Source organism: Garra rufa, chromosome 6 (assembly GCF_049309525.1).
Source record: "Garra rufa chromosome 6, GarRuf1.0, whole genome shotgun sequence".
Taxonomy (NCBI): domain Eukaryota; kingdom Metazoa; phylum Chordata; class Actinopteri; order Cypriniformes; family Cyprinidae; genus Garra; species Garra rufa.
This window is the reverse complement of record NC_133366.1, coordinates 16,393,656-16,421,339: the sequence shown is the minus strand read 5'-3', so window position 1 is coordinate 16,421,339 and position 27,684 is coordinate 16,393,656. Positions and strand designations below refer to the sequence as shown.

Sequence of the window (27,684 nt, the reverse complement as noted above, 5' to 3'; positions counted from 1 at the left end):
GACTCTGGAACACCCTCAGGGGCAGTTGAAACGCCCTCTGGGGCTGCAGGGATAGACTCAGAAAGTAAATCACTGACCTTCCTCCTCCTCCGTTTACAAGGTAGCTCTGGGATGAGCTTTGGAGTCAACATTGGAGCGGACTTGAGGGCTAGTGCATACTCAGACATCTCAGCGAGGACAGCTTCAAACTCAATTGCCTGTGGGATGACTGTAGCATTCTCAACCAGCTCAGGGAAGACCGGATTTAGTTTGGTTACCTCTGCAGTGACTGTGGTTGACTCAGTGATGGCTACAGCATTCCGGACAGCTCTCTTCCTTCTCAGCCGGCGCTTTTGTGTGGGAGACAAAAGAGGGAGCAGATCTTGATTCAATGAGGAAGGGACGGTGTGATGGGCAGTGGTGGAGGATTCTGGTGGTGAAAGGATTTGCCTGTCTTTGCGATGATGCACATAGTTGGAGAAATTCCAGAAGTCTAAAATCCTCAGTTGCTCAATCTCCCACTGTGGCAAGGGGTCATCCAAGCAAAGATTGAAGGCATCCTTAAGAGCCGCATCGTCGTACTCCAAGCCCCTGGCCATAGTCCAGAAGAATTGGGCAAAACACCGCACCTCTCGGCCCTGCTGGCGAAGCGAGGCCACACACTGCTGAAGTGCCAGCCTCCCTTGAGCAGTTGCAGGAGGAATTATTTTTATACTCATTCTGCTGGGTCCTTGTTTTGGGCGGGTTCGTAATGTCAGGGTTAGCAAGAAGGGACCCAAATGCAGAGTGAATAAGACAGACAAATATTTATTAACACAGGTTCAGGGGTGCACAGGGGTGAACAATCTTGAGCTCCAATCCAGCTAAAAGAGAACTGTGCCTCCAGAGATGGACAATCTGGAGAACAGTACCATACATATGGCCAAACCAGGCAGAAGACTGAGGGGAATGCCAGAGCAGAAAATGCCAGAGCTAGCAGTCAGAGTGACGGGATGCAAAGCAGGCCAGAATCAGAGTTAGAATCTCAGCACCAGGCTTGGTTGGCAAGCTGCCCAGGAGAACCAACAGGCAGGGAGTCTCAGGCTGGGAGGTCAGGACTGGAGGGAACACACAGCACAAACATACAACATTCAAGACCACACGACACTAATCAGCACAACACAGGGAGAAACATGTAATATGTAAAAAAAAAAAAAGAAAATAAAAAGCAAAACAAAAAGGTAAAAATGAATATCTGAATTTAAACTATAAAAAGTAAAAGTATTAAATCCAAATAAAACAAGACTAGAAACAAGACAGAAGAACTACTAAAAATAATATTTTAAGTAAATATTAGCAAGAAAGCTAAAAGGTATAAATAAAGAACAAAAGCAGCAAAACTGCAGCAAGGATACACCAAACTACAAGGCAGGACTGGAATATAGAGCAGCAAGTGAGCACTGTCTCTATGACACAAGACGAACCCACAAACACTGAAGGAGCAACAGCACAATATAAAGGGAGAAAGGTAATGAGGGCAAGGTGAGCGCAATTAGAAGAAATGAGGACAAGACAAGGGCTAAACAAGAGGGCGTGACCAAGGGAAACAAGGAGGTGGGACCACAGGAACACATGGTAGACATAAACAAAGACAAAGCCATGTGTTAAGACACAATATAAACAAATAAACATTAAACAAAGACAGCACAGACAAAGCTGCCAGGGCAGAGCCCTGACATCTGATTGGTCAGTTGCTCCATCTAGTTGCTACCATCTATTCAGTTATTTCCTAATATTCACAAACGTCCATGGCAAAACTTTCTATCAGACCTCTCATCTGATTAACTGCCCCTATTTTCTTGTTTCTCATATGACAGCGTGAACTCTGGCTCTTGTTTCAGACAAACAAAACTAGCAGCATCTTGTGTCTCAGTTATTGACTATAGGGAAAATTACCTTTGAGGTCTTTAGTAATAATATTAATGTAATGTTGTTCCAGAGTTGTTTTTCTGTTGCAAGACCAATTGTTTTGTGCATTCAGTAGAAGCTTTAAGATCATATACAGGTGAAATTTCAATATAATTTCAACTCTAATTATAATTTAACGACCACATATTTATTTATTTGGTGAGAAGTCAGGATAATGAATGGGATAATGTACATTCAGCCAGTCATTATCATAAAATAAACCCCTTCAGTGTAATATAACACCCCAGTGCTCCATGTCAGAGTTTATTTTGTGATAATAACCAGCTGACTCTACGTTATCTCTGACATATGAGTGAATATGAGAAATTGAGAGTTTAAAATACGAAAACATTATGACAAACTGAATGTCTTTGCAAAAAAGAATAATATTGCAGATGGCCTTTAAATGTAAAAGCTTTTGAATTGCTCATTAATGTGATGAAATAAAGTTATCAAATACATCTGAATAAAATAACATGCCACATACCCCTAAGGAAGCGTGGACTATTTAACTGAACAAAGACTTTAGCCAAGTAAAGGCTTTGATTACGAAACCCTGAACAAAATGGATATTATGCAAATGTGTTCAGCAGCTTTTCCTCATTAGTAACACTTTTACTTAGGGGAGTGAAATGAAATATTTCATATATTGAAAAAAGCATACAGATAGAATAACAAAAACTATTCCATCATGAATTCAATTGGACTAAATTGTCCATGCGGAATAAAACATGCAGAAATCGGTCAAGGAAATCAATACTTCTCAAGACCTGACTGAGACAAAATTAAAGAATCTCTTTAGAGCACACATGAGCGGTTGAGGCTATCAGTTTACAGCTACAACTCACAAATGTTAATACAGTATGTAACTATGCAACTACACAGTATGTATAATGATTTTGTTAGACTGACAAAATTTAGACATGTGAATGGGTGATTGCTAGCACAGCATTTAATATTTAGGCTTAATTATAAAAATAAATAAATATAATTAACAAAACTACAAACATCATATTGGTGTAGTATATGGCACAAATATTTTCTAACAAATGTTTTCCAGAGGTTGTTTGGCACAGCTAGGGTCTGAGACTGCACAGCAACAAAATGGCATTAAATACATTGCGTCTGTATAAATCATCATGAAAGGTACATTTTGTTCTTTGCACAAGCATGTAATACAGCAATTGAATGTACGGACATACTTTTCATGTGTAGCTTCTTGTAAAAAATTATGTTTTTTAAATGTACCTTCCGGCAATTTTTTTTGTTGTTGTTGTTGTTGTTTTGGAGTAAAAGACGACAAATGCTTCTGAAAATATCTTGAGTAATGAAAGGCAGTGATGATAGCATGTCATAATGGGATGGTGAAGAGCAATCAAGACCCATGAATATCATGCCACCATTCTGATTCCGGGAAGAGGAATAAACAGGATGTTTCACCACTTCAAGAAGATCAAACAATCTCCTTTAACCACTCTGGAGGCACGTTTGACTTCTGCTGTGTCTTCACACCAATGTGTGAGAGCTGCCTCTCGATTTGATACACGCTGACAAACATGGAGATGATTGTCAACGTGTATTAGCGGACTTTGATTCTCTGAAGAAAACAAAAAAAAATTGAAAAATGCTTTTGTATGTGTTTGTGAAAAGAAAAAGGATGTGGGAGGGGAAAGGAAAGGAAAAAGGAACAAGATGGAAAGGACAGGAAAGGAAAGGAAAGGAAAGGAAAGGAAAGGAAAGGAAAGGAAAGGAAAGGAAAGGAAAGGAAAGGAAAGGAAAGGAAAAAAGGGGACAGGAGAGGACAGAGCAGGACAGAAAAGGAAAGGAAAGGAAAGGAAAGGGGAAAGGGGAAAGGGGGGGGGGGAAGGGGACAGGAGAGGACAGGGCAGGACAGGAAAGGAAAGGAAAGGAAAGGAAAGGGAAAAGGGACAGGACGGAAAGGAAAGTAAATGGTACAAGAAGATAAAAAATACATAGAAATAGTGTGAGAGGAAGGGAAAGGAAAGGAAAGGAAAGGAAAGGAAAGGAAAGGAAAGGAAAGGAAAGGGGAAAAGGGGAAAAAAGGGGACAGGAGAGGACAGGGCAGGACAGGAAAGGAAAGGAAAGGGAAAAGGGACAGGACGGAAAGGAAAGGAAATGGTACAAGAAGATAAAAAATACATAATAGAAATAGTGTGAGAGGAAAGGAAAGGAAAGGAAAGGAAAGGGGAAAAGGGGAAAAAAGGGGACAGGAGAGGACAGGGCAGGACAGGAAAGGAAAGGAAAGGGAAAAGGGACAGGACGGAAAGGAAATGGTACAAGAAGATAAAAAATACATAATAGAAATAGTGTGAGAGGAAAGGAAAGGAAAGGAAAGGAAAGGAAAGGAAAGGAAAGGAAAGATAGACAAGACGGAAAGGAAAGGAAAGGAAAGGAAAGGAAAGGGACAAGAAAGTAAATGAAAGGAAAGGAAATGAAAGGAAAGGAAATGAAAGGAAAGGAAAGGAAAGGAAAGGAAAGGAAAGGAAAGGAAAGGGAAAAAGGGGAGAGGAGAGGACAGGACAGGACAGGACAGAAAAGGAAAGGAAAGGAAAGGAAAGGAAAGGAGAAAAGGGACAGGACGGAAAGGAAAGGAAATGGTACAAGAAGATAAAAAAAATACATAATAGAAATAGTGTGAGGGGAAAGGAAAGGAAAGGAAAGGAAAGGAAAGGAAAGGAAAGGAAAGGAAAGGAAAGGAAAGGAAAGGAAAGGAGAAAAGGGACAGGACGGAAAGGAAAGGAAATGGTACAAGAAGATAAAAAAAATACATAATAGAAATAGTGTGAGAGGAAAGGAAAGGAAAGGAAAGGAAAGTAAATGAAATGAAAGGAAAGGAAAGGAAAGGAAAGGAAAGGAAAGGAAAGGAAAGGAAAGGAAAGGAAATGAAATGAAAGGAAATTGTACAAGAAGAAAGAAAAAATACATAATAGAAATAGTGTGAAAGGAAATCAAAGGGAAAGGAAAGGAAAGGAAAGGAAAGAAAAGGAAAAGAAAAATAGACAAGACGGAAAGGAAAGGAAAGGAAAGGAAAGGAAATTGTACAAGAAGAAAGAAAAAATACATAATAGAAATAGTGTGAAAGGAAATCAAAGGGAAAGGAAAGGAAAGGAAAGGAAAGGAAAGGAAAGGAAAGGAAAGGAAAGGAAAGGAAAGGAAAAGAAAAAGGGACAAGACCAGAAAGGAAAGGAATTGGTAAGAAGAAAAAAACTACATAATAGAATTACTGTGACAGGAAATCAAAGGGAAAGGAAAGGAAAGGAAAGGAAAGGAAGTGGTACAAGAAATACAGAATAGAAATGGTGTAAGGGGAGGAGAGGAAAGGGAAAGAATGTAAGGAAAGTAAAAACAATGAAAATGGTGCAAAAGGGGAAAAAATACATGGTTTGGGAAGAAAAAAAATGAAAGGGTGTAGGAGAAAAGGAATTAAAAATGGAAATTGTCAAGAGGAAAGAGAAAAACACTAAATGGAAATGTGTGAGAGAAAATTAGAAGGAAAAGGAAAAAGAAAAGAGTGCAAGAGGAAATGAAAAAATATATATGAGAAAGGAAAGAAACAAATAAATGAAATGGTGTGAAAGGAGAGGAAAAAAGAAAACAGCAAAAGGAAATGAAAAAAAAAACAGAATGGAAATAGTGCATGAGGAAAGAATAGAGAAAAGGATGAAAAAGGAAAGAGCACAAACAGAACAAAAAGGATACAGAAGAAGGGGGAAGATGTGAGGATCCTAATCTTGTTAACATTACCTAACAATTCTTATCTTGTGTGATGTAACCTTGTGACTACAAATTAAAGCTCATAATTTGAGGCTGTTAAATCCATGAACCACCGCGTTCCTGAGAAAGACACTTTGTGTCTGCAGGGGAACAGTGTCTGTAATTAATCTACCGTAAATCACTTGGATAAGAAACATCAGATATATAAATAGGAAAGGAAAGGAAAGGAAAGATAGACAAGACGGAAAGGAAAGGAAAGGGACAAGAAAGTAAATGAAAGGAAAGGAAATGAAAGGAAAGGAAAGGAAAGGAAAGGAAAGGAAAGGAAAGGAAAGGAAAGGAAAGGGAAAAAGGGGAGAGGAGAGGACAGGACAGGACAGAAAAGGAAAGGAAAGGAAAGGAAAGGAAAGGAAAGGAAAGGAAAGGAAAGGAAAGGAAAGGAAAGGAAAGGAAAGGAGAAAAGGGACAGGACGGAAAGGAAAGGAAATGGTACAAGAAGATAAAAAAAATACATAATAGAAATAGTGTGAGAGGAAAGGAAAGGAAAGGAAAGGAAAGGAAATGAAAGGAAAGGAAAGGAAAGGAAAGGAGAAAAGGGACAGGACGGAAAGGAAAGGAAATGGTACAAGAAGATAAAAAAAATACATAATAGAAATAGTGTGAGAGGAAAGGAAAGGAAAGGAAAGTAAATGAAATGAAAGGAAAGGAAAGGAAAGGAAAGGAAAGGAAATGAAATGAAAGGAAATTGTACAAGAAGAAAGAAAAAATACATAATAGAAATAGTGTGAAAGGAAATCAAAGGGAAAGGAAAGGAAAGGAAAGGAAAGAAAAGGAAAAGAAAAATAGACAAGACGGAAAGGAAAGGAAAGGAAAGGAAATTGTACAAGAAGAAAGAAAAAATACATAATAGAAATAGTGTGAAAGGAAATCAAAGGGAAAGGAAAGGAAAGGAAAGGAAAGGAAAGGAAAGGAAAGGAAAGGAAAGGAAAAGAAAAAGGGACAAGACCAGAAAGGAAAGGAATTGGTAAGAAGAAAAAAATACATAATAGAATTACTGTGACAGGAAATCAAAGGGAAAGGAAAGGAAAGAAAAGGAAAGGAAAGGAAAGGAAAGGAAAGGAAAGGAAAGGAAAGGAAAGGAAAGGAAAGGAAAGGAAAGGAAGTGGTACAAGAAATACAGAATAGAAATGGTGTAAGGGGAGGAGAGGAAAGGGAAAGAATGTAAGGAAAGTAAAAACAATGAAAATGGTGCAAAAGGGGAAAAAATACATGGTTTGGGAAGAAAAAAAATGAAAGGGTGTAGGAGAAAAGGAATTAAAAATGGAAATTGTCAAGAGGAAAGAGAAAAACACTAAATGGAAATGTGTGAGAGAAAATTAGAAGGAAAAGGAAAAAGAAAAGAGTGCAAGAGGAAATGAAAAAATATATATGAGAAAGGAAAGAAACAAATAAATTAAATGGTGTGAAAGGAGAGGAAAAAAGAAAACAGCAAAAGGAAATGAAAAAAAACCAGAATGGAAATAGTGCATGAGGAAAGAATAGAGAAAAGGATGAAAAAGGAAAGAGCACAAACAGAACAAAAAGGATACAGAAGAAGGGGGAAGATGTGAGGATCCTAATCTTGTTAACATTACCTAACAATTCTTATCTTGTGTGATGTAACCTTGTGACTACAAATTAAAGCTCATAATTTGAGGCTGTTAAATCCATGAAACACCGCGTTCCTGAGAAAGACACTTTGTGTCTGCAGGGGAACAGTGTCTGTAATTAATCTACCGTAAATCACTTGGATAAGAAACATCAGATATATAAATAACCCAACACACAAGCCTTTATAACTCAGTCACCCGTTACATCAGAGCACATTATTTCTGTAAAGTGTAAAGGTACATCCTGCAGATCTACTAACTGAATGTATGTTGTAAGCCTCTTCCCAAAACAGAATTCAGAATTATTTGCCACTGATTTCATGTTGTTCTTTTCACGCCGCACGTTTTTCCATGATCATTTTAGTCGGCAGCCACAAATTCTATGATTAATCTGCAAGCCAACAGCATTTCCATCAACCTTCAGAAGCACATAATAACTTCAAGCTTATTATTATTATTTTCTTTTTAAGAAATGACCATTTCCTTTATGAGATGCAGCACTGATAGAAGCCCTTCTGGTGCAGGGCTCAATTATTGTTTTCACACTGGGCTAATTTGAAATGAAATGAAATATAGTGGATATAGTGGACAAAAGCACGCAATCAACTGGATGCAACAACAATAGGAGGTAACAAGATATAGACACCTTTTTATCCAAAGCAAATTAGAGAAACACCCCTGGAGGAACCTGGGCTAAAGTGCCTTCAAAGTAAAAGATGTGCATTGAATGACTCTAAATTTGAAATGTTATATATGTTAATTTATTTTATTTTGTATTTTATTTTATATATACAGTCAAGCCCGAAATTATTCATACCCCTGGAAAGTTGACTTAAAGTTACCTTTATTCAACCAGCTAGTTTTTTTTTTTTTTTTTTTTTGGACCGGAAATGACACAGGCTTCTCCCAAAAGATAATAAGATGATGTACAAGAGGCATCATTGTGAAAAAAAAAAATATATTTCTCAGCTTTTATTTACATTTGAACAAAAAGTGGCATGTCCAAAATTATTCATACCCTTCGCAAACTGTCACAGTCTATGGGAAAATCCAAAGTTCTATACCATTACAAATAGTCTAAGCTGTTCTAAAGCATCCTAATTACCCTGATTCATTGGGAACAGCTGTTTGCATTGTTTTTTCTTATGGAGCATGAGTAAGCGTTTCTTTGAATCTTCTGTAATTGATGCATATAAGTCCCTCAGTTGTCCTAAGTGTTAAAAGATGGATCTCAAAATCATACAGTGATTGTTGGAAAGGGTTCAAATACACAGAAATGTTGAAAAAATAATAATTTGAGGGACTTGAAGGATATTTCTGAAGAACACCAGGCAGTTTAACTGTTCAACAAGGGACTTATGAACAACTATCTCTAAAAAAACAACAACAGCTTTAGATCATTCAGGTTCAGTATTAAGAATCAAGGGGATGTAAACTTTTGAACAGGGTCATTTTTATAAATTCAACTATTATTTTCTCTTGTGACTATATGTAAACATATGTTAAATATTTTGGTAAAATAATTAACATTTTGCAGATTCTGAAAGGGGGGTGTAAACTTTTGACCTCAACTGTATAAAAGCCTATATCAAATGAATGCATATTGTGATTAATGCACGTTGTTACTGTTTATCTTTAAACAAATCCAACAAAGTTTATTAATTATCAATATGCATAAGATTATTTCATCTTGTCATGTCATTTTTTTACCTTTATAAATTCTGATTGTTCCTCACTTTCACCATGAGATGAATCCGATTGTATGTGTGTTTAATAAATGAGGCCCAACTATTTGGATCACCACTTTGTGAATTTGCTCATATAACCAAATGCATGAGAAAAAAATGTGGCAAAGTTTACCAACAGTGAAATTTGCTATTGTCTGTATAAACACAAGCAGCTTCATCAAATCCTCATCAGCCAGAACATTAGTGCTTGTAATCATTCAATCATTAATCACCAGAAACATTACATACCATAATCACAATGGCATGATGGCATGATGGCGTGTTATAAAGCTTGATAGCGGTAGATTTGTCTGCGTACTGAGTTTGAACAGACTTGCCTCGAGGGAGGCCTTTCTTCTTTTGTTCTTTGGCTGACTGGGGAATTCAAAGTGCATTATGGGGACAAAAAGTACAACTTAAACGTAAAGCGAAAAAAGTATGTAACACAAGACAGAGAATATCAGCCATTTGAAAGTTCATCTTTTAAGCAGTTTTACTTTCCAAAAATGTTTCTTAATTTATTTTACTTTAATAATGGATGTTGTATGTGGCATTTTGCCTTTCGTTTTTGCTATTATTTGGCATCCGCTTAATACGCAGCTTGAAACAATCAAATCTTTTTTTTTTTCAGATATTTCAGATCTCCCCTCACATGTCATTTCAAAAGCAGGTAGGCCATCATCCATCAAGTGGGTTTCTGCTCAGAGCAAAGCAGCCAGGGCAAGGGTTAACAGGGGCTTCCTGATTGCTGCTGTTATTCTTGAGAAGTTCACTGCCTTCCAATCATCCACTACAGGGTCACGAACAAGGAGGGAAAATGCAGTCCAATCCTTATAAGCTGAAAAAGTATGTGTGCTTTGGACCAGTACCAGCACGCAATTATTCCACAACACAGTCCACCCATCACTGATCTTGGCGACCGAAGAGATGAAAAGAGCAGATTTAAGACTGAATTCATGGTATATGTGGATGGCTCAGCTGAGGTGGCTGTGTGAAGAGCAGATGATGAGATGAGGATAATCTTTGGGAGGCCAATTTAGAAATAATGAGATTACTGAATGAGATCAGCATAGTTTCGACGACGCAGTGAGGAGAATGCATTAACCAATCATAGAAACCAATAAAGTCACACTTGGAGAGAAGACAACAGGTCTCAATTACCAAGTACTAAATTTCCAGCGTATCGAAACTTCACTTAGAGGATGCGTTAGTGCAGAAAGCTCTCATATGGAGAAAATTAGGATGTGCGTAAAGCTAATTACATGTTTAAAATGCATTTTAGTAGAGACACTTCACAAGGATTGCAGAGCATTTTGTTTTACCATGCTTAAGTGGAAACCACTAAGGAAAACATTTCAGACAAGAGTCAAGCATATGGAGCATTTGCTCTGTTATGCTCCAATTAAAAAAGCCAAAACAAAAACAGCTATTTGGGCTTTTTGTGTATATGTTTTTTAAAGAAATTTTATGGGTTCCTGACTATAGAACTTTGATATTATGGAAATGTGTTGTCTCTGTTAATAATGCATCCATATAAACAAAGGTCAATAAAGATCATAAAAAGAAGAATTAAAAGAAAGTTCAAAGAAATGTATTTTTTGAATTCATGTTGGTAATGTATTTTTTTGAAAAACATTTACATAATTTTCAATAACAATTTAGCATAACCAAAGTAAATAGTACAGAAGTTTTTAGTTTAAAAACTATAAAACAGCGGTATCATTACATCCCAAAACGTGTTTCATACATATTTCTAGAGGTCGACCGATATTGGATTTTACCGATACCGATAGCTAGGTTGTACCACACTGGCCGATAACGATTAATCAACTAATATTTTTTAAAATATATATTGTATAGAAACTAAAATAGTGGTCTACTATTTAAAAAAGGGGGCTGAACCATACTTTGGAAAAGAATAAATGTATTAATATTAATTAAATATTGAGCATTAAACTTAGTTCGTAGTTCATTCATGTTAGAAAAAGCAACTTAAACATTTCAAAATTTCAGTAGATGTTGAAATTAACACACTAACAAAGAACACACTAACTTCTATTCTACAGCTTTTATCAAGCTTAGTTAATGCTACAAATGGAAGGTCATTGCAGACTAAAGGTCATTGTACACTGAGTCAATGCATTTTTGTATGCATTTTTTTTTTTTTTTTCATATTCTCATCCTTTCCTATTAAAATGCTTGTTACGGATGTGAAAAGCAGAAAATTGAACCTGATTCAATTTTTTTTTTTATGATGGACAAACGCTTCGGAGGCAGTGTGTAAACTCGAATGACAGCGTGAGGTCGTATTTATTTTTTAACGTGCAAAAATTTGGAATAAAAATTTCGTACTCAGTGTGCAATGGCCTTAAGTCCAAAGTTTCATATGAGTTTTTTCATATTCGTCATCCTTTCCTATCAAAATGCTTGTTACGGATGTGAAAACGCAGAAAATCGAAATTGTTTTACAGTCATAACATTATATTCTATAAGTAATTGTGTGAAATTAGGCTTTATTTACTAACCAAAACTGTGGACCTGTAAATCATACTTTGTGTGAAAAGAAATAAAAGTTGTTGGAATTTTACTGCCTCTAGTGTTCATTTCAACTGGAAACTGCAGTGATTCGTATGTAGGTTTTTTCAGTTTAAGGTTTAGTTGACTTTTCATAAAATCTTTGGAAAGTTACAACACCTAAACATCTTTGAGTTTAAGCCCTACAAATACAATTCTAATTCATCAAACTAATTTCAACTCAATTGAATTTCTAATTAATCAAACTCATTACATAATCAAACTAAGTTCAATTTAGCATTAAAAAACATCTTAGAATAGGTTATTTTTGTATAAACAGCATTTCGAAAGTATTTTTAGATGTAGGCAAACACATCATTGACCTTGCATGTGCAGGTCTGCAGAGGTTCATGGGTATTGATCTAAGCAGGTGTACTGTACGTGATGTTCGTGCAGCCCTCACTACCTGCAGTTCATTCTAAGGAGCTGACGTACTACTGGCCTGATTCATCCAGCAACAACTTTATGCTTCAGGGTCCTCTCGGCGGCCGAAAGCGTGAGCGCTCAAAAACTTTGTATGTGGACAGAGAACAGTCATCCATCTAAAACACAATCATTATATTCAAACTAGTAGATCTGTTTTTGAGACATGACTCATATGGCATTAATAAATTATGAGAAGCTTTGAAACATCTGAATCAACACCGTTGCTGCTAACTACTGGTGTTATGTCTGTAAATTCACAAGATGCATATGTTGACCCTCTATGGCTCATTGACAGGACTCCCTGTGAAAATGAAACTGTTATAGAGAGTCAGACGCAGTTGCCAAAATAACATCTTCTGTTTACCCCTCACAGACCGTACAACCAGAATGCATTTGGAAGAAATAAATCATCAAGAAACATGATATACTACCAAACAAACCTTTTCTTTAGTTACGGCAAAAAATGGTCAGGTCAGAAAGTAACATATGAATCAATATTTGATGTGCGTTTTGACAGTTCCTTACAAATATGGAGGTGCTGGAGGCACAGTCACTGTTTACGGCCCAATACCTTAAGTTTGTTACCATGTGTTCAATATTAAATTTCTCCTATGATGGTCCAGTGAAGGGGGCTGTACTGCTTGAAACTCATGCATCATTAATCAAAGCTCCTATTTCAGTGCAAAATATTTGAGTAAGAACCTAGCAGGATTATTTTTGGAATAACATTTAGAGAAAACTCAATTAAAGGTTAATGTGAAACTTTTATAGCCTTTAATATAAAGAAACAAACCAAAAAGCATATAAAAGTTACATAATGTAGCATGCATTACACATATGGTGAAACAATGCTGTTATTGAGAGTCAACAAGGTTAACAAACCAATAGCGTTACCAACTGCACCAGCAGTGAACCAGAATGGAATTCATGCAGACATACAGTTAAGGTCAAACTTGTACATGCACTTTGCAAAAAAAAAAAAAAAATGTTCATGAGTTCCTTGTTTGTCCTAAACAGGTAAACTGCCAGCTGTTCTTCCAAAAAATCTTTCCCACAAATTATTTGGCTTTTCAGCAGTTTTGTGTATTTGAACCCTTTTCAACAATGACTGTATGATTTTGAGATCCATTTTTTTCACACTGAGGACAACTGAGGGACTCATATGCAACTATAACAGAAGGTTCAAATGGTCACTGATGCTTCAGAAGGAAAAACAATGCATTAAAAGCTAAAGAAGACATGTTTCCCAGAAGATAAAATAAGTAAAATTTACCCTAAAATTAAAATTCCAAAAGTTTTCACCCCCCCAACTCCTAATGCAATGTGTTTCCTTCTGAAGGAATCGTCAGGGATCATCAGGGATCGTTTAACCCTTCTGTAACAGTTGCATATGTGAAAAGATGGATCTTATAATCATACAATCATTGTTAGAAAGGGTTTAAATACACAAAAATGCTGAAAAACCAAAGAATTGGTGGTACCTGAAGTTTTTTTTTTTTTTTTTTTCCCGAAAGAACAGCACACAGTTTAACTTTTCAGGACAAACAAGGGACTCATGAACAACTATCACTAAACCAAAAGAAAATCTGTGGATTATTCAGGTAACAACACAGTACAGTCGTGGCCAGAAGTTTTGAGAATTACAAAAAATTTTGAAAATTGGAAAAGTTGCTGCTTAAGTTTTTATAATAGCAATTTGTATATACTCCAGAATGTTATGAAGAGTGATCAGATGAATTGCATAGTCCTTCTTTGCCATGAAAATTAACTTAATCCCGAAAAAAAAACTTTCCACTGCATTGTTAAGAAGGCTTCAGGGCGTCCAAGAAAGTCCAGCAAGCGCCAGGATCGTCTCCTAAAGAGGATTCAGCTGCGGGATCGGAGTGCCACCAGTGCAGAGCTTGCTCAGGAATGGCAGCAGGCAGGTGTGAGCACATCTGCACGCACAGTGAGGCCAAGACTTTTGGAAGATGGCCTGGTGTCAAGAAGGGCAGCAAAGAAGCCACTTCTCTCCAAAAAAAACATCAGAGACAGATTGATCTTCTGCAAAAAGTATGGCAAATGGACTGCTGAGGACTGGGGCAAAGTCATATTCTCCGATGAAGCCTCTTTCCGATTGTTTGGGGCATCTGGAAAAAGGCTTGTCTGGAGAAGAAAAGGTGAGCGCTACCATCAGTCCTGTGTCATGCCAACAGTAAAGCATCCTGAGACCATTCATGTGTGGGGTTGCTTCTCATCCAAGGGAGTGGGCTCACTCACAATTTGCCCAAAAACATAGCCATGAATAAAGAATGGTACCAAAACACCCTCCAACAGCAACTTCTTCCAACAATCCAACAACAGTTTGGTGAAGAACAATGCATTTTCCAGCACGATGGAGCACCGTGCCATAAGGCAAAAGTGATAACTAAGTGGCTCGGGGACCAAAACACTGACATTTTGGGTCCACGGTCTGGAAACTCCCCAGATCTTAATCCCATTGAAAACTTGTGGTCAATCCTCAAGAGGCGGGTGGACAAACAAAAACCCACTAATTCTGACAAACTCCAAGAAGTGATTATGAAAGAATGGGTTGCTATCAGTCAGGATTTGGCCCAGAAGTTGATTGAGAGCATGCCCAGTCGAATTGCAGAGGTCCTGAAAAAGAAGGGCCAACACTGCAAATACTGACTCTTTGCATAAATGTCATGTAATTGTCGATAAAAGCCTTTGAAACGTACGAAGTGCTTGTAATTATCTTTCAGTACATCACAGAAACAACTGAAACAAAGATCTAAAAGCAGTTGAGCAGCAAACTTTGTGAAAACTAATATTTGTGTCATTCTCAAAACTTTTGGCCACGACTGTACTACGAATCAAGTGTATGTAAACTTTTGAAAAGCATATTTTTTATAAATTCAACTTTTATTTTCTCTTGTGGACTATATGTAAATGTCTTTTATGCAAATTATAACATGCATTTTGTATGATCCCTCTTATTTTGGTCAATAATTAACATTTTGCACATTCTGCAAGATGTGTGAAAACTTTTGACTTCAACTGTAAATATAACATTAATCGTATCAATAAAAAAATATCAATAAATAAAAATACACATTAAAATCCCAGTTTGAACATTTGAACACTGGGGTCAAATCAGTGCGGTATGTTTTAGTCATTGCACCAGTTACAAGAGCTCAATGGTTGATTTCATATTATGCCATGACGACAACCTCTCATTAACACTTCCCTGATAGCGTGTCATAATGCTCAATTAGGATTAATCAGTGTCTGTAGTAAATCACTATAATTGCTTCTCCATAGACTACAATAGATAAAGCGCCCACATGATGCTGTGGAGCACATATAGTTTTCACATGTTCAGCAATGTGAGCCGCTCAGCATCCTAAGAATGCAATAGTCTGGTCCTATTTGATCCTATTTGAAGCTTGACTAAATATGACAGAAAAAGCATTTAATAGTGACTTGTCGATCATCTTCATTTATTTAAAACTGCATTTAGGCAATTACTCTCATTACAATGCCAAGCAGATATTTCTTTGTAAGAAAGAATGGTTTGTGGCATAAGACGTCAAGCAGAATTGCTGAGAACAACCAAGTTTAATTAAAGTTTAAATCTCTGATTGGTTAAATCCCTCACTTAGTTCTTAAAAACAGGATTTTTCACTTATATTAAGACTTTTATTATATTGAGGTAAAAGCTCTCATGACAAGTGAAGCCAAAAATAAGAGCTGGACAAAAAGTTTGTTGCGTGTTTTGCTTTAAGTATATTATTTAATACATTTAATTAAAAAGGACTCCATTTCAGCCCATACTTGTCGAGCCTCTTCACTGACAATAATCGAATCAAAGAGGTGTATATTATCAGGAGAAACTATCCATTAGAATTTCCATTTATCTCAATGGCAGTTGTCAAGGAGCATATATAATGTAAATATCTCTGTACTAGTCACTCTTAAAAGTTCTGCTAGCCCTCATAAATCTACGTAATCTAAGTAATATTAGTGTGGAATTGAGCAGTAGATTATGCAAAAATAATATCCCTTCAAGGTTATTCAAGGAGTTCCACCCGTAACTTTATAACAGGCAATATCTGATGTTGATTACATTAATATTATTGAAAATCTTCTGATCTGACCAGCTCATTTTGGGACCACCAAATATTTAGTTTCTTCACACCTCATTTCACAGAGGAAGTACGTGATTGGAGAAACAACATTGTGGCCTCAGTCCAAAACGATATGAACTGAGAAAAATACCACTGGCTGCTGCTCCAATAATCCAGTATATTTATCAAGTGCCACCTTTCTTTCTTTCTAATTTGAAAAATATTGGACGCAAACCAGATGGAGCAGAAGGACCGCTTGTGAGAGAAGTGCTTTGTTTGTGAAAAGAAATTCATAGACTGCATGCAGAGTTTGTATAGCATTAACCAGATAAATGTAAATATTAAAAAAATAAATAAATTGAATAATGCAACATCGGTATATATTTAATAATATTACATTTCATATATTTATTTAAGAAAATAAACACAGCCCAGCCAAACTAAGCAGCCTTTATTGAATACCATACTGAATATAACTGTTATTTTGAATAATCAATAACTCAATATGATGATTAAATGAAAATGACCACTAATAGCACGATACCTGCGGTGGTTCGTTCTATCTTTTTTCAATTTACTGAATGCCATACTGAAAATAGCTGTGATTTTGAATAATCAATCAACCAGTCAATTTAATAACTCCATACGACCAAGGGTTTTGATTTTACAGAAAAAAAAAAAATCATTAAATAAAAATGATCACTGATAGCATTTACTATTGCATATTACTGCCACTAAAAAAATCTTATAGCAAGTTAACGGTTAAATGCAAGACGTGCCATTGTAAAATTATGCTGATGGACCCACTGTCATTTTCAGTACTGCCATTCATTTAACATCGATTGCATATGCAAACCTGTATATGCTGTTGATTATTCAAACTAGGCATGGGAATGACACTCCGGTGATCAACATCATTTTCATTTCCTTGTACATGTGGATGGGAAAGCAATGCTTCTTGTTAGGAAAATAATTAAATTACCTAACAACATGCCACAGCAAATGATTCACATTTTACAAAGTGGATGGGGGGAGAAGAAGCCCCATTACACCAAAAAAAAAAGAAAAAAGAAAAAAGAAAAGTGTTCATTTCCAGAGCCATATCTTAGCGATGCTCTAAATCATTTACTGAAGCATGATTGGTAGTGTAGTGGTTCTTCGGTTTCTATTTTGTCTGGAGTAAAATGGCTGTTACGTTCAAGGTCTGCTGTAGCTCCAGATTGACTGCACTACATATAAAAATTATTTGCTATATATTGGAGAGATAGGCCTCAAACTGTAGTCTTCCTTCTGTTCTACAACAGCTTCTTTGACTGGACTGCAATTTTACTCCAGCTAATAGAGAATTAGAGTTAAGGTGACTACAAACAGGTAAATTGTCGTAAAACTCTCAGTCAGAAAGGTGTTATATTAAGGTTTCTGCAATATTTGAGGGTAATTTGTATTTGTAAAGTACACAAATCACAGATTGTGTATGCAAAATTTTGAAGAATGGCATTGGAACTGATGGGGGACTCATATTTATAGTATATACAAAAAGGGTATGAAATTTTTCAGATGTAAGAATGTTCTTGAGATTTCTTGACAAATGTATAGAAGTGGTCCTTACACTAAAAGGTTCTGAAACAGGGGGCTCACAGTGATGCAATGTAAGGACCTTTTTGGATTTATCAAAGAACCATTCAATGGAAGGAACTAGTCACCAAGAGAGACACCCTGAGAACTATACTTTCCCCTATAGGGCTATTTCGCACCACCAGTAACTCTGAAGTGATATAAGTCAGCATCATTTCAGCACACCATTCAACAAGGTGAACAACCAGAGGATGGAGGAGAGAGAAGTGCCTGATGTCGGTCAATCTATCACTGTTTTCAATGGTTTTAAAAATAGAGGTTGGTGGTGTTAATATGGCATGCATCCGGCCAATAAAAGTACACATTTGGGGCTTTCACACCGGAGGAACCTTTTCATAATGCCTAGAACTACTGGCGGAAGTACTTGTTTTTTGGCATGTTCGCATTGCAGGAACTAGGAACGATTTCAGTTCTAGGAACTCCGTTTGGGGGGGAATTTAAACAAAATGCATACAAATGGTGCACTTAAATGACAATGATTTTGAGATCCATCTTTTCACACTGAGGACAACTGAGAAACTCATATGCAACTATTACAGGCTCAAACGTTCACTGATGCTTCAGAAGGAAACATGATGCATTTAGGGGGTGGGGATGAAAACTTTTTGAATTTGAAGAACAGGGTAAATTTAACTTATTTTGTCTTCTGGAAAACATGTAAGTATCTTCTGTAGCTTCTGAAACGCAGTATTAAATGAAAATAGATATTTAGGCAAAATAAGAAAAATGTACACATCTTTATTCTGTTCAAAAGTTCTTAATGCATCATTTTTCCTTCTGAAGCATCAGTGAGCATTTGTAATAGTTGCATATGAGTCCCTCATTTGTTCTCAGTGTGAAATAATGGATCTAAAAATCATACAATGATTGTTTGAAAGGGTTCAATACAGTCATTGTTAAAAAAATGCTGGAAAACCAAAAAATTTGTGGGACCTGAAGGATTTTTTGAAGAACAGTAGGCAGTTTAACTGTTCAGGAGAAACTGTTAAGGTTTTTTTACTTAAAACAAACAAACAAACAAACAAACAAAAAAATAACAAATAAAAACAGCTGTGGATCTTTCAAGTAACAACACAGTATTAAGAATTACTGGGACATTTTTATAAATTCAACTATTATATTTTCTTGTGGACTATATGCAAATGTCTTTTATGTGAAATATCTTATTCAGGTCAGGACTAAATAAAAAATAACATGTATTTTGTATGATCCTTCTTATTTAGGTAAACTAATTCACATTTTGCAGATTCTGCAAGGTGTATGTAAACTTGTAACCTCAATTGTAAGTGTACGCTGATTGGCCAAACACATACGAAACACCAGCGACCCGTCATTTTTAAGAAGCCATGTAAAAAATATTTTCCATGAACATGAAAAACAGCAATAATGGCATTTAGCTACTTGTTATCTGTAGCTCTGTATTCTTTTTTCTGCCTTGATGATAACACTGCAATTTGTCATAGGAGATTCAGTCAGATGCTCTTTCAGGTATGTAAATTATGCATTATGCATATCTGTATCACAAAAACCCATGATACACAACAAAAACAGCTCAGATCACGGCGTCCTCCATTCACCAGTTTTACCGTTTGTAAATGCCGTGCATTTACAGTGTGAAGGCCTATATGGATGTTAAAAGGTTCTTCATGGAGCCATCAATAAAACACCTTTACTATAAGACTTTTAAGCTATACAATATGACTTTATGTCAGAAACTGAAGACTGATTCTCTTCCCTTCTTGTGAGTTGTTAACTACTACAACTGGTTGAATTTGAGAACCACAACAGTCCAATTTATGAACAGATTATTCAGACATGTTTTAGAAACGTTCAATAACTGATTTACTGAAAAGATCTGACTTTAAAAAAAAGTTCACAGCATTGCTATTTCTCTGGATTTAAATACACATCTTGACCTGATTTACCTTTTAACCTATACAAATGATTCAGCAAAATATGCTTACTATTAGAAATGAAAAATGCTTCATAAATGTGTAATTAAATATGCATACACCATTTTGCTGCACAATAGAATTACTGATTCATCGGTTGCCTCCTGTGGCCGTGATTCAGCTGAGCCCTTATATATTATGCAATATAATCTGCATAACGTGCAAACCTTCTTATCTGAAGGTCCTAACACTCAAATATTGAAATTGGTTTGCATGAACCGTTGGCTGGAAATGTAATGAGAAGCTTGTCTGTCAAGATATATTGTTCATAGAACTGAGTGGGCCTCCATGTGCTGTCCAGCGAATGAACAGATAAGACCTTGTCCACTTCATTAAATGTTTTTAACTTTCAAACATTCCACGCTGTTATAGAACAAATTTGAATTTTTACTCTACAAGGCCATTTTATGGACAGGAATTAATGTCTGGTGCTCATTTCCAAGTCATTTTCATTTTAGACAAGAGCATAAAGCATGTGGGGAGTGACGTGCAGAAGATAGATTACCGTATATTAAGTGAACATTGTTATTTAAAGATAGACTGTGAACATTTCGTTCTTTAATTATTTTGATAGTCAAAACTTTAATTTAAAGACTGTTACATCATCAGATTATATTTTTGCTATGCATTGCATTCCTGTGCTGGAATAATTAGCCTGGAACAAACACGTTTATCACTTGATGTGCCAAAAACACACTGTTTGACTTTTTATTAGCTTTTTGATGTGATAACGGACTAAATAATGAAGTCTGTAGATAACCATATTCAGCAAATACCTCTGATTCGCTTTCAGAAATACACGCTGAAATCGTAGCACTTACACTTACAGCCAGGCCTAGTCTTGTTCTGCTGTAAAAGCTTTTATGACATGATTGGGAAAATGCGGTTATTTTGCAATGTCCAACCCCATTTTATTCCATGCCAGTCATGGGTCACAGGCAATATGCAATTTAGGTTTGACGTAAAACACATGGTTATAATTATTGATAAAATCAGACAAAAGACCCCAGGTGTGTTAAAAGCAATGCCATCTGTAGCACAAGGATGCAAAATGATTATCTACTATAATAACATGAACTTCAGTGCTAAATCATAAGCACTGATCACAATCTAAGAGTGCACTTAAACATTTTAACTTAATTTTTTTTAACCAATTGTCAGAAAATAAAATTTCAGTTTGAAATTCCTAGGCATTTTCATAAAAAACTGTACTTCCTTTGGACATGCAGGTTTCTATACCAAGGAAATGTGATACTGGTCAGAAATGTACATTTAAAATGCCCAGTGGAATTTCTAAGCTCAATTTTAAGACAAAACAAATGGCTAACGCTTTTTCTGAGGTCAAAGATAAAGCCACACAGCTTAAACTAAATAAAACGCAAACCTGTAACAGATGCTGACAGTTTCTTTGATAAGTATCGAAGTAATGCTTTTAGGAAAATTCTAAAAGGCCTCCAAAATACCCCTGATAATAAACAACCACTAGTCAAGGAGGTAAGAAAATGTCACTGGGTAGCAACATGTACAGTGCCTTGCAAAAGAATTCATACCCCTTCATTTTTTTCACATTTAGTTTTGTTGCAGCATTATGTTAAACTGCTTTAAATTAGTTTTTCCCCACATCAATTTACACTCCATACACCATAATAATGACAAAGCAAAAACCAGATTTGCAAATTTTACAAATTTATTAAAAATAAAACACTGAAATAAGTACATTGCATAAGTATTCATACCCTTAACTCATAGTACATAGCTGAAGCACCTTTACAGCCTCAAGTCTTTTTGGGTATGATGTAATAAGCTTTGCACATTTGCATTTGGCAATTATCTGCCATTCTTTGCCTCACCTTTTCACCTCTCAAGCTCTGTCAGCTTGGATGGGGGCTGGCAGACATTTTCTAGAGTCCTAGTCATTCCAATCATCTTCAGTTATGTATAATGGAGGCTACATGCTTCTGTGAACCTTCAATGCAGCAGATTTTTTTCTGAACTCTTCCCTAGATCATTGCCTTAACGCAAGTCTGTCACTGAGCTCTACAGGCAGTTATCTTGACCTCAGGACTTGGTTTTTGCTCTGATATGCATTTTCAGCTGTTAGACCTTTTCTGAGAGGTGTGTGCCTTCTAAATCATAATCATTCAAATGAATTTGCCACAGTTTAACTCGAAGTGTAGTAACATCTAGAAGCAATATGAATGCTCTTGAGCTAAATTTCGAGTGTCCCAGAAAAGAGTATCAATACTTATGCAGCGGGATCTTTTTAGTTTATTATTTCTAATAAATTTGCAAAGTTGTTACAAACCTGTTTTGTGCTTTGTCATTATGGTGTATGAGATGTAGATTGATGTGGAAAAAAGTAATTTAAAGCACTTTAACATGCTGCAGCAAAACGTGAAAAAAATGAAGGGGTATGAATACTTTTGCAAGGCACTGTAAGTTTCGAGTGAAAGCATGAACTCTTTAACTTCTTAAGTACACTTTACAAACACATACAGCATTGGCCATTCCATTATTTGAAATTACTCTCTAGTACTTTTGAGCTCAGAATGATTTTATATGCTGAAAACAAGGCTAATTGATAATATCCAATGCCAAAAGTGCTTTTTGCCAGCTCATTCATAATGAAGTGCCTAAGAAAATCTATTAAGAACATTAATGCTTGATAAAGTGTTGCTGATGCTGATGACAATAATGAGACAGCCTCAATGCATTGTTTTGCTAGAACTAATGACAGGTGAATTACATTTAGATATATTTATGGTAGGAAGTTTACAAAATATCTTAATGGACCATGACCTTTACTTCATATCCTAATGATTTTTTAGCATAAAAGAAAAATCGATAATTTTGACCCACACATTGTATTTTTGGCTGTTGCTACAAATATACCCATGCTACTAAAGACTGGTTTTGTTGTCCAAAATACACAAATCAGATCTTTTCCCCTAGTAATTATGAAATGTAAAATATAAAGTAAGAATTCTGAAAAGAAAACTTGGAATTGAAGAATGAAAGGTTGGTTACTACATTTATTACATTGTTACTACAAGGGTGAATTCAGTATTTCAGTGCAAAAATTCAAAATGCAGATTGCATCCTCTGCTAATTAGTACAACATATTGAATTGGTCTGTGCAAACTGTGCTTATCACAATTTTTTTAATTATTTGTATAATTCCTTCAGCTATCTATTCAGCATCTGAAACATTTTTCCCCTTTGTGCAACTTGCATCTAATTTCAGAGAAGAAAAAAATCCTGCCAAGCATGGGCTGATTCATTGATTAGGGCAAAAAAAATCTCCAAACAGTTCGACTGTGTCTGATTGAAAATCGTCTGCTGTGGAGAACTTGATGAGTGTGAATATAGGATAATGTTTGTTAATCAATATACAGATGATGGTCAATATGACAGCCATCAAGCAAGACGCTTGAAATCTGCATGCCTTTAGATTATTATCTAGCAGTAGTTTGATTACATGCATTATAAATTATGTTGTTCAACTCTCAACACGACCCAAGACATTTCAAAGGAAAATTAGAAGAGACAGAACAAGAGTGTGCATCAATGCGGTTTGGAGTCATCTCTAAATCAATAGAGATGATTATTGTTGTGCTGTAATTTAAACGATCAGAGAAGCTGACAGGTGAAGAGGTGAAATAGGATCCGAAAAAGAGTTCTCTTGCTAATTGGATACTATTTTCTGTCTTCAACCTCTTCAAAATTCTGTGTAGTTTTACTGCATCAAAGTAGAGGTGACAGGAAATCGTATTTCACTTTGTATGATGGAACTGCTGCATACATTTGTATATCACAGCTCAGCAAGGTCAATGTATAAATCATATTAGCTTCATAAAAGAAACACAGCTGTAGCAACATTGCAGACTACCAAAACATCAATACCGTGACATTTTCACCTCAGTTCCGAGATTTCTCTCAAAGCCTCGTCAATTTCCAGATATTTGATGGAGTGTATGAATAATGGAAAAAAGGCGGGTATCTGTCATATGTAATGTGTTTTATATTAAGGTACTTTAAGTATATACATTCATTATAGGTTTTTAAGCCCCTAACTCCACCTACATATAAAAACATTGGACAAATGTTTGTTACAAAAATAAATAAATAAAACATATTCAGGGGTTATTTCACATGTTTTTGTTGACTGAAATTATGATTGAACAAGCATGAAAATATGAAGTGTATTCACTTTTAATATACAGTTAAAAACAATAAAAAATATAGCTGCAAGCAGCGATTATGGGGGTTCAAGCCATTTAAGGCATTTTAGAACATATGAAAAAAGACATTATTTAGCAAGTCTGTAACCAGGTAAATCATTAATTTAAAACAAGCATTTTTGGCAAAACAGGCCATTTATCAAAGAAATATTATGTTTTTAATGTTTAACTTAAATGTTAAGAACAGAGGTCCTCAACTCTGGCCCTCGAGGTCCACTTTCCTGCAGAGTTTACCTCCAACCTTGATCAAACTCACCTGCCTGTAACTTTCTAATAATGATGAAGAGCTTGATTAGCTTGTTCAGGTGTGTTTGATTAGGGTTGGAGCTAAACTCTGCCGGAAAATGGACCTCGAGGGCCAGAGTTGAGAACTCCTGGTTTAGAATCACCTGTCGCGTGTGCTCAGCAAGTTTTGTGAGGTTTTGGGACAGGCCCCTTTTCGAAAATGACCCCGTTATAGCTTCCCAAATTATAAATTTCAACATTTTTTGATACTTTTTGATCTAGAGAGTCCAGAGAATTGTACTGCAGTATTTTTTTCCAGATTGAGCGAAAAACCTAGGACTAGTTTGCAAAAGTAGTTTTTTTTTGTTTTGTTTGTTTTGTTTTGTTTTTTACATCTATTCAATCATTTAACAAATAGACAGCAGTGGTTCTAGAGGCAAAGTTGTCCAGAATGTGGAGTTCTACTGTATGATGTGAATATTGTGTGAATGTGCGAAAAACCACAAAACGTACAATCACTTACGCCTTGAAAAACACGATAACAACCCGCCAGTGGCCGATTTCTTTTGGGGCCGTGAGTTGAACAGGCCCACCAAGTTTCGTTCCCCATCGGCCTTGTCTAATAGGTGCTCCAACTGTTTTTTGAAATACGTAACTGTCCTTGTAGACACTTGTGGCACTTTAGACCAATACCACGCACACCAATTTTCAGTTGCGCAGTTATAGCCATTTAAAAAATTTTCCCCCTTATACCATGACCAAGTGGCCAAGGTCAGCAATTTTTTCCCTGTGACCTCAGATTGAGCTCTTACATAAGTGTTCTGAGTTTGGCAGAAATATTTCATTCCGTTCAGGAGTGATAGACATTTTACTAAAAGTGGCCCTGCCCCTTTTTAATATTTTGGCGTCCCTTTGCAACGGTAAGTCGAAAGATCAACTTTTTTGATAAATATTGATATTCACTCTCCAGAGAATCTTTCTGCACTGGTTTGGTTCCGATCAGGCGAAAAAGTAGTTTTTTCTCTCAAAAAAGCCCCTGAAATGCCGGAAATTCTAACATAAGACACTTGAGCCTGCAACTGATGGTTTAGGAGTTACAAGTGATTCTGTACTTTTGATTGCTGTAGCGCCCCGTCAGGCCGATTGGGGTGAGCATTGGTCATGTTGTAGGTAGTGTGAGTACTACCATCCTACAAGTTTTTAGGTCTCTACACCTTACGGTTTGGTCTGCACAATCAGTTTTACGTGGAGATTGCTGATCCGTGACCATTCTAACAATTACAGTAGGTACAGTACAGTGCTTTGCACTTGAACCCCTAATAAAGAAAAAAACAATGAATATGAAGGGGCATCCAAACTTTTGACTGGTAGTGTATATGGCATTCAATTTCAGAAAACCATTTAACGCTTCTGTTTTTTTGATCCATTTAGTGCATCCTTGCTGAACCTTAGAAACTATTAGTTACACTGTACATTAGTTATCTACTCAAATAAAAGGAATAATCATTTCTGTAGGAACAGGCCCTAGTGTAGTTTAGTCACTGTTGGACAAAGCATTTCCTTCCCCTTCAGATCACACACATAGTTCCCACACACTTTGACATAACCTACCAACCTTAGCTCCCAGAGGCCTAAGGAGGTGGCGTTCATGAGCGCAGTGTGAATGTAAGCAGGCGAAAACTTCACAATCAACAAGCCTATGTTGACAAGCCAAGCAACAGGCCCGGCAGCAATAAGCTAAACATATCTCAGTGCTAGACGCCGCTCTCTAGCACAGAATAAAACAGCCAACACTGTTCTCCTCCTCTTCTTTTCGCCAAACCAATGCGGATACTGTACAGTATGTGGGCGATTTCCATCAGACTGCTGAAGAATGAGCCTCAAAAATATAACTCAGTCACAAAACCTCAGTATATTACAACTTGACGAGGGACAAAATGGCTACAATATAACATTTAAGAGTAATGGCAAAAAATCTAAAGATTCAGCAGAATACTGCCAATGTAGATTTGAGGAATTATATTTACTTCATGCCCTATGGTCCTGCCATAAAATACAAGAAGATTGGGCAAAGCTTCACGATCATATTCAAGACCTCTCAAGAAGCCAGTTCTCATTTTGCCTCTAGCTTGAGAGACTCGTCTCAACTATGTACTCGTAAAGATATGAGGGAATGGACTCCAAATAATTATTATGATAGGAAGACAAATTATCATGAGAGGTTGGCTGAGAGCTGGAGCAACATGAGTTACAGAACTTAGGAAAGTTATAAAATATGAAAAAAATTTAGATTCTTACATGTGAGTTGGGTAAATTTAATGGCTTTTAACAATGAGCAATACATTTGTTACAGTATTTGTTTATTTTTGTTAACATATGTTATGACATATAACAACTTTTGATTTTAATAACGTATTAGTAAATGCTGGGATTAATATTAACTAACATTAATAAATGCTTTAGAAGTGTTTTTCTTCGTTTGTTAACAAAGGAGATTGATTTTCTAATGTGGAACTCTGCAAATCCAAAAAACACCATTCCCAGACGGTTACTTCTATACTGTACTGTACTTCAGAGGTGCGAAACAAGAGGGTGTAAAAAGGTGGAATAAAATGTAGCTCTTTAGTTCAAAGAATAAACCTGTTTGAGTAAGCAATTTCAGCAATTATGTCTTGACTGAGTATTCAAGCAGACAGAGTGGTAAGCCTGTTTTGACATTCTCATGTCATATTTGATTTCTCGTCTCTGTTCAGGTAAAATCCATGCTTTCTACAGAATCACAAGATGCATTAAATGGTTTAGTAAAGCTATTTTTTAAATCGACCACTGACTATTTTCCATATATTTCATAGTATGGCAAATAATAAAGGAATAGATCAACCAAAAAAATTTAAATTTTGTTATTAACTTTTGTTATTTTGAACCTATATGACTTTCTATCTTCTGTACAACAAGAAAACACTCTAACAAGAAGAAACAGGGTGTTCTTTTTTATGCAATTATAGACCTTTTTCCCGAGTAAACGGTGAGTGCCGTCATTACGAATTCTAACGTCAGATTGGATGCTGTTCTGTTCTGGTCTCCATAGGATCCCATTCAAATAGCGTCTAATAGGCAACCTGATCTCATGACGAAAACGTACCTGTGGGAACTTTTTCGCAAGACACAAAATATGTGACCCTGGATCACAAAACCAGTCTTAAGTCGCTGGGGTATATTTGTAGCAATAGCCAAAAATACATAGTATGGGTCAAAATTATTGATTTTTCTTTTATGCCAAAAATCATTAGGAAATTAAGTAAAGATCATGTTACATTAAGATTTTTTGTAAAATTCCTACTGTAAACCTATCAAAATGTAATTTTTGATTAGTAATATGCATTGTTAAGAACTTAATTTGGACAACTTTAAAGGTGATTTTCTCAGTATTTTGATTTTTTTGCACCCTTAGATTCCAGATTTTCAAATAGATGTATCTCGGCCAA

General features: G+C 36.1%; 1 pseudogene; it reads right to left on the bottom strand.

Moving 5' to 3' along the window:
* Nucleotides 1-951: 951 nt before the first annotated feature.
* The window catches only part of LOC141336848 (uncharacterized), a 90,473-nt pseudogene continuing 63,740 nt past the window's right edge, over nt 952-27,684 (bottom strand).